Raw genomic sequence first — 9051 nt, forward strand, 5'->3', positions numbered from 1 at the left:
ATTACTTTTGATTTTGAATTTGATTTTCGATTTGATTTGAATTTTAAATTGAATTTTAGTTTGATTTTCGATTTGAATTTTATTTTCCTAGGGATCAGGGTCTCTATGTTAGAATTGGATATTGAGGGGCATTTTGGTCATTTTTATGAATTTTTTTTAACTCAATTTTCATCGATTTGGGCCCCGTTAGATTCAAAATTACATTCTGAGTGCAATGGAGGTATTTTCGGAGGTTCGAAATATATGAGAGGTATTTTTGTCATTTATTAATTTATTTATGATTTTTCTTGAATTTCTCTATTTTCGTCGATTTGGGTCCCGTTAGACTTGAAATCACATTCTGAGTGCAATGGAGATACTTTCAAGATTTTTCAGTGGTCCAAAATTTCTGAAGGGTATTTTCATCATTTTCGTGATTTTTATAGATTTTTACAAATTTTAATGTGAGATTTCTTCAGTCTTTGTGTGATTATTTCTAAGTGTCAAAGTCATATTTTCCTAGCGTAGCAAAGTCTCTAAGTTATCGAACTGTGTATCGAATATAAGCGTACGTGCTTGCTAAGTCGAGCGTAAGATGTAACGATCCAAAGCATGCATGAATTTCTATGTCACGTTGTGACGAGTAGGGGGATGAAAAAAACTAAAAATAGAAGGAACTTAGAATAGTAATCACAGGCCTTTGAGTTATTTATGCTCATCATTAATAATCTAGAACAACTGGGTGACGAATTATCGAATTAGGCAGATGCAAAAATGGGGTGTCTACAGATGCCCCTCTTTGGCAGACAAACTAGATGCCCAATCTATTATGGTAGATAGTGCGACATCTGAATGCCAAAGCTAGTGATAGCTCATTTTGCAGTCTGATTCGGCAATTGGTCGAAGCGTCTAGATCCTAGAAGGTAACCTCTTCTTGGAAAAAATGTCAAATCCTTAAATGTTGAAAATTTCTTCTTGACTAATGCAAATGCAATGCGAGTGCACGTGTGTGCCATTTTGTAGTGATCATTTAGAAAATGCGCTCCTCTGTTCTGCACATTTATGCTGGGAAGATAGCAAACTTAACAATGAAAAATTGTCTAAGGTCAACATAAGATCTGAGCAACGTCTAAAAAAATTGAATAAAACTGAGTAAAATTTGATCATAAACTAAGCATAATCTGAGTAAAACTGGGCATAAAGTCTGAGCATAATCTAAAAAAAAAATTGAGCATAACTTAAGAAAAATCTCAACAGGATCTAAGCAAAATTCGAGAAAGAATCTCTACGAGTTTGAGCAAAATTTGAGGCGGGTTTGAGTAAAATCCAAGATAAATCTCGACAATTTTGAGCAAAATCCAAGAAAGAATCCTAGCGGGTCTGAGACAAATTCGAGATGAATCTCAGAGGATTTGAGTAAAATCCGAGAAAGAATCTCGATAGGTCTAAGTAAAATTCGAGACGAATCTCGACAAGTCTGAGCAAAATTAGAGGCGAATCTAGACATGTCTGAGCAAAATCCGAGACAAATATTGGCAGATTTGAAAAAAATTGAGAAAAATCTCAATGGGATTTGAGCATAATCTAAGAAAGAATTTCACTGGGTCTGAGCAAAATCTAAGGCAGGTCTGAGTAAAATCCAAGACGAATCTTGACAGGTCTGAGCAATATCCAAGAATGAATCTCAGCAAATCTGAGCAAAATCTGATGTAGGTCTGCGTAATATTCAAGACGAGTCTCGGCGGGTCTGAGCAAAATTCGAAAATGAATCTCAGTAATTCTGAACAAAATCTGAGGCAGGTCTGAGTAGTATCTGAGTAGGTTTGAGTATAATCTGAGATGAAACTCGATAGGTCTATGCAAAGGATTGGAGTAAAATCTTACTCCACAAAAACCATTTTTTTTTGTTATTTTTAAAACAAAGAGTTGGAGTTTATGAAGGTCAGGCTAACTTATCTTTAAACCTCAGGGGTTTTCAAAAAATGCTATCAAAAAGGTAACCTTTAATTCTGAATTTTTCTTATCCTTTGGGGCTGGAATTGATTAGGCTTAAGAACAAGAAATGCTCCTAGTTCGGTAGGAGCTTACATTAGGGATAAATGAAATAAACAACAGTACTCAGCGCACGCGCTAACTTAATCGGAAATAAACATGCAACCCTTTCATTAATAACCTGGATATCCTTTCACCAACCTACACACAACATACAATGTAAAATACAGACATCACCCCTCGGGCGTGATTCTGACATTTTCCCGTTCATTCCCTTTTCCCATTCTCTCGACATTCTCACTTTTCGTCTTTTCAAACCAAACCATTTATTTTCAATTTTTCAAAGTCACTTTTGATTTTTCCATCGAAAACCATCAAAGTTTATTCAAAACAAGGGTCCGGTGATGCACGGTACTTAAGCTGGCCAAAATGGTAAAAACTGGTGAAAATTTGGCTAAGTGTTGGAAACTCAATTTTCAAAGTTCTCGAAATAGAAAACGGATTTTTCAAATTGAAAGTCTCGATCATGAGACTCGACACCATAGAGTTTTTGTAATCTAATTCAAAGTTATGCGAAAGTTATTACATTTTGAAAACTTGCCGAAAACGTCGAAAATTACGTTTTGTTCTTGAAACCAAAATTCAGATTTTGATCCTTTGAGATTTAGATCTTAAAATCATTCCCATTATTCCGAAATGGGGGGTAAAACCTTAATTTCATTAAAGAACTTAAAGTAAATGGAAAGTAAAAATTAAAGAGGACATTTGGAAAGTAAAAATTAAAGAGGACATTTACTTAAATTTTTTAATGAAATGAAGGGTGAGAAATCAAGTTTAAGGTGTGAGGAAGTCAGGCCAAGAGTCAGAGTCTGTTTCTGACTCAGAACAGTGCTGTCGGCAGCAGAACCTTGTTCTGTCGGTGGAACCGATGGTTCCTGCTGACAGAAGAAAATTTTCGGTGGCAGAAGCTTCATTCTGTCGGTGGAACCAACAGAATGCCTTCGGCAGGTGCCGGTGGCACCGACCCTTCCCTCCGACAGCCTGAACCTCACTCGCGATTTTTGGGTTTTTCGATCCCTTCTTTGGATCTTTGTTCCATTCTTCAAATCCCTCAATCCACCCACGAATTCAACATTTAAAACCTAGATTAAACACATCAAATCCTTATTTCTAGCATGAATTTCAATTCAAATAAAGATTTCTACGATTTAAAACAAGCAACACATTTTTAACAAAATCCCTAAATGCAAATTTCATAAATCTAAAGCTACCAATAAGAATTGGAAGTCCCTTACTTGTTTGTGGATGCCAAGGATACAAGCTAGCACTAAAAATCAATGTTGGATGGCTCGAGAGTCGAGGTTGGGCTGACTTGGATGCGAAACAAGCGAGGGTTTGCAAGGTATCCGACAATGACGTTCTCCTTCTCCTCTATAATGAAGTATAGACCTAGCTCCTAACTCGATGAAGCCCTCAGATGGAAGATGTTGAGGTTTACTCGAGCTACCAGACTGGTTTTGATGGAGGATGGAGAAAACGAACGAGAATGGGTAAGTAAAGATGGTGAAGTTGTAGCTCTCGACGTGGCCGACAACTTTGTTTTTTTCGTCGAGGTTCAACTCGGCTTCGTTTGCGCACAAACTTGATGGCAATGGGTCGAAACCCTTGGATTGAAAGTGGCTGTCATTTGGGGTTTCTTAGAGAATGAGAGAAAAATGAAATAAAAGAAAATCAGACTTTTCTTTTATAACACAGCTAAGGGCATACTTGTAATTTTTTCTCATTTCTAGTTTCGATCATAACTTAACTATTCGGACTCGGAAAGCGACAAACGAATATACCATTTCGAATAATTTTTCGCTACGGATCTAATGGTGTCATCAAATCTTTTCGATTCTCGCTCTAACGAAATTTCACTATTTTGGGTCCCACTTAACACGAAATTCGAGGATTCTATAACTTCTCCATCCGAATTCGAATTCGAACTTGCTTACAGGCTAATGTATATATTTTGATCCTTTTGAATCTAATGGCGAAGTTGATTTTTCTCAAAATTAATCATAGAAATATTTGAGTATTTTACTCTAAGTTTTTCACTCGATATTTTCCTCCAAATCTCACCATTTAATTTCCTCGAGATATGAGTTGAAAATCCAGGGTGTTACAGAGTAAGTACAACATAATAGAGCAGTTGAATAGAATGCCAGCTCAAATCAATATCTTTGACCTACTATTAAACTCAGAACACCATCAGGAATCATTGCTCAAAGTCCTTTGTAGTGCGTATGTACCTAAGATCACCTCGCCAAAAGGGTTGGAAAAAATGGTTTGATAGATCATAACTCCCAATCCAATCACTTTCACAAAAGACGAATTTATCAATGGGGGGTGTAGTCACATTGAGCCATTGCATATCGTAGTAATGTGTAAAGGTATGATGGTTGGAAGGGTGTTAATCGACAATGGCTTAGCTTTGAATGTTTGTCCTTTACAAACTCTACACAAGCTAAATACAAATTTGTCTCACATCAGGCCAACTAGGATGACAGTTAGAGCTTTTGATAGCGGGAAAATTGAGTCGATAGGGGAACTAGATCTTCCCATCACCATCGGGTCATGCACATTTGAAGTGACGTTTGAGATTTTGGACATACTTTCGACATTCAATCTCCTTTTAGGAAGATTGTGGATTCACATTGCAGGGTGTAGACACCCCATTTTTGCACTCACCTGATTAATTCAACTCGTCAACTCGATTCCGACGGTTCCCAATGATAAATGATTATTCCAATGCTTTATTTGTTACTAGGTATGTTTCGAAAATTCAGATGAGGTATCTCAAACTAACAAAACTATAGAAACCATACTACGTTAGAAAAATATAATCCCAAAAATATAGAAATCATCATTTTACAGACAAAAAGAAGTTTTACGATAAAAATCACTAAAAATGATCAACTTACCAAAATACCCCTAACATTAAAACATCCTTAGAGCCCCCCTCATGCTTAGGAAAACCCTTTTGAACACATAAAATAACAAAGTGAAACCAAATTAACCATTTCACCAATTTTCACCTAATTCGATAAAATTACAAAAATACCCCTCATAGGGTTCAGAATCATTTCATGCCAAAAAATCCATAAATGACACAAACCCATAAACCCCTTGAATTCCTATGAAAAATAGATTCCAAAACATTCAAAAACATCGAAAAACGACTTGAAACGCAAAAATTCTCTTCGGGGGCAAAACGATAATTTTTCAATTTTAACAATTTAAAATTTTAAAATTAATAAATAAAATATTATTGACATAAAGTGAAACCTTAATAAAATTAATTTAAAAATATGAATCAAGAAAATTTATCAATCAAGCTCTTAGGAAAAATTGTTGATGGTTGCCGACTTATTTAAATGGAGCCCCCTGATATTTATCAAAAGACACTTCCATATAGGGGTCCAAATAATTAAAGATATAAGTAGGGGGTTCCCCACAAAACTTAAATATATATTCTTTCATGCTACGCAATTTTTAAAAACCTAATTTAAAAGACCAAGTCAATCTCATTTGATTTTCCTAATCTAAGGAAAACTAGTCAATCTCATAAGACTTAAGTCAAAACCCTAATTAAACAATCTTATCTTATCTAAAATGAGACCTAGTCAAACCCTAATTCTTCTAAATTTTTTTATAAATATAGAGCCTCTACAACTAAATTTCGGAGGTCAAAATAAACTCTAGAAAAAGTAAGTCAAAAAGTCTCCCTAGTCTTCTCCAAACCCTAATTTTGAAGTCCTAACCCCCTACCTATCATGTAAACCCTTATTTTTACTCAAAAAACAATAAGAAATCTTCAAAAAATATAAAAAAATACTCAAATCTAAGAAGAAGATACCTCAACTTGGATATCTGAAACAGATCCAGTGACGAAGGAAAAGTAAGAAAATTTGTACAAGGACGCTCCCCGCTAGCACAAAGGGAACAAATTGTTGCGATCATCTAGGTATATTTTTTTACTTCTTTATTTGTTTTAGGGCTTTTAGCAATGTTATCATTTTTTGAAAATTAGTAGAGGCCGACGTTTGTTGGGCGGGGTTGGTGCCTAACACCTTCCAACCTCGTAACGTGATCCCCGGACTTGTTCTCTTTGTAGATTAGTGTTTTATATGTTAGTGTCAATATTTGGTTCCTACACCATAATAACTAGGTGACGACTCCCAAACCTCAAAAATCAAAAGCGGATCCGCATACCCCACGGATCGAGGGTGCTTTTAGTGATGATTCCACTGGGGATTATTGAAGATCAGACTTGAAAAGTCCCAAGTATGGGAACCATTACCAGAACGACCTAATTTTTTTATTTTATTTTTAGTTGTTTGTTTCTTGGTTTATTTTTGTTTTTTATCATTCTTTTTGGCTTGATTATTGATTACTTGTTTGAATGGTGAATATTTTGTTTTGGCACATTCTTTCCATGATTCAATCTAGGGTCATTTTGGGATGACTCTAAACAATGAAATATTCAAATTGACATATGAATTGAGAACGGAATGATGGTGGTTGGGATGAGAGTAATGGATTTTTTTTATAAAAAAAAAAATTATGGATGAATTGTTTTTAACGCGTTACTAGGCACAAGTGGGGAGTTGTGAAAATAAAGTATTTGTGAGTGATGCGCTAAGAAATAAAAATATTTCTTTTTTTTCAATGTTGTTCATGATGAGGAGAGAATTCCAAGAAAAAAATTGCAAAAAAAAAAAAAAAATTTGTGCATGGTCTCCCATTAGTAAAAAACGATTTTTTTTATTTTTCATCTTCTTCTCAAATAAATTATTTGTCAGTGATGTGGTAAGAAATTTAAAAAAAAATTCATTTTTTAATGTTGTTCGTGATGAGGAGAGGATTCCAAGAAAAAAATATGAAAAAAAAATCGAAAAATAATATTTTTTTTTAGCGTGGGGTGCCAATACTGAAAATGTTTTTTTTCTTATTTCTATCTTATTCTCCAATGAGAAAGAAGAGAACGAAAAATAGCAAAGAAAGAGAGAGAACGTCTCTCTCCTTCATCTCTCTATCTCTCTCTATTTCGTGATCTTCCTTCGATGCAAAATCTGAAATTGATTAGGAAAAAGAGTGTTAAAAAACTTTTTTTATTTATTTAAGAAGACATCAAAAGAAACACAGAGAGGAGAGGGAGAGTGTGTGAGGTGTGAACATGTGTGTAATGTGTGTTGGCAGCATCATTTAAAAAAAAAAAAAAACTTGTGTGTTGGCTGTGTGCTTGCAACCACATTTCAAAGAAGGAATGTGTTTTGTATTGCTAGCAGCAACATATACAAAGAGAATTTTGTTGAGTTATGTATTGCTAGCAGCCACATATCTTTTAAATAATTTTTTTTTTTTGGAATGTATGTTGTGACAGCAACATGAAAAAAAAAAAAAATGGGTGCTGAAATTTGTGTTGGTAGCAGCAATATACATTTAATTTTTTTTTGTGTGAGGGCAACACACGTTTGTAGGAGGCAGCAACATCCATAAGAAAAAAGTTTTTTGTTTAGTCATGAGTGTTGTTGGCAGCATGTTAGGTAAATTGGTCACTCAAAGGGCTCTTGAATTGGATCCTCAAAATGTAGGAATTTATATCTAGCTGTCAAATTTGTATGCTGGGATTAGTATGTGGAATGAGATTGAGGGAAAAGGGAGTAGAAGGGGTGTTTGGTTATTGTTTAATGTTTTTTCTATTTTAGTGAGTTGCGTTGAGTTGGGTTTGTGCTGTAAATTGGATAGAAAATGATTTCAAAGTTGTTTTACCCAAACAAACTTTGGAAGGGACCCACATTTTTGTCAAATTTACATCTTAAAAAATAAAAAAATAAAAAAGCTATGTTTCTCGGCACCTCAATTCTTTACATTATTTCTTTTTTCTTTTTTTTTTTTTCAATGTGGGTCTCACTCCAAATTTGGATAAATGACAAAACCACTTTCTTCAATTACTAAGAAAATTTGTCTTACTTAAAATGCGATGGCCCTCAAGCAAAGCTAACCTCACTAACCTAGTAAGATTTCCTACTTACTAAGGGTAGTTGAGTTCACCGAGTGCCACTTAAAATCACCATCCAATGTCATAGGCTTGTAGAAGCCGAAACTTAAAGAACTTTCAAAAGAAAATTTTCAAGAAAAATAATTAATTTTTATGTTGAATTTTAATTTTAGATTCGGGATTTCGTAATCGCTCATTTTCAAAAAGCTAAAAAAAATTAATGTGAATTTTATTTTCTGATCCAAATTTTTTCATCAAAATATTTAAGGTTGTGACATTGGATTGCCGACATAATGAACCACATGGCCTAATTACCCTTAGAAATTTTGAAATCTTAATGGGTTAGTTGAGATAACCTAAGTTCTTATTGAGAAACTTGTTGAGTCATAAATTCAAAAATGCAAAAATTCCAAAAAAAAATAAAAAAATCATCACCCCTTATCCCTACAACCATCATTCTATCATCAGTTCAATATTCTTTTAAATCTCAATTTGTTTAGGGTCACCCAAAGTAATCCTTGATTGGACCCAAAAAAAAAAATCATTTTGTTTGGACTAAAAATTATGTGTTTGTTTCAATGATTGGATCCAATTATTAGTCCTTGTGTTGATTGCCTATCTAATGTGCCATAATCTTGATTGAGGTATGTATTTGATTGATTATTTTTTATCCAAATGTTGATGTGATGGGATATGATTATTTGTCTTGATTAATAATCATGTGATACCCATGTTATGATAATATGATCAGGCTCATGGGCCCATTTCTTTGAAAAGGCCTCGGACACACCCCACCCTATTTGGCACACACCACTAGCACGTTTATATTGTTGCATTGCACTCTTGCATGTCCCTTCTAGCCAATATGGCACTAATGCGTGATTCGATTTCCTTGGAGATGCAACGTCATTCATGAAAATCACAACTCCAGTTACGTACCTTAGGGTATATAAAACTGGGTCATCCATACTGTTCTATCAGATGACACTGAAAGATATATCGATGCACCTAGGCTGGAGCGACCAAAGCTTTTGTCC

This window comes from Akebia trifoliata, chromosome 12 (assembly GCF_017979445.1).
Source record: "Akebia trifoliata isolate Shusen 1 chromosome 12, ASM1797944v1, whole genome shotgun sequence".
Classification (NCBI taxonomy): domain Eukaryota; kingdom Viridiplantae; phylum Streptophyta; class Magnoliopsida; order Ranunculales; family Lardizabalaceae; genus Akebia; species Akebia trifoliata.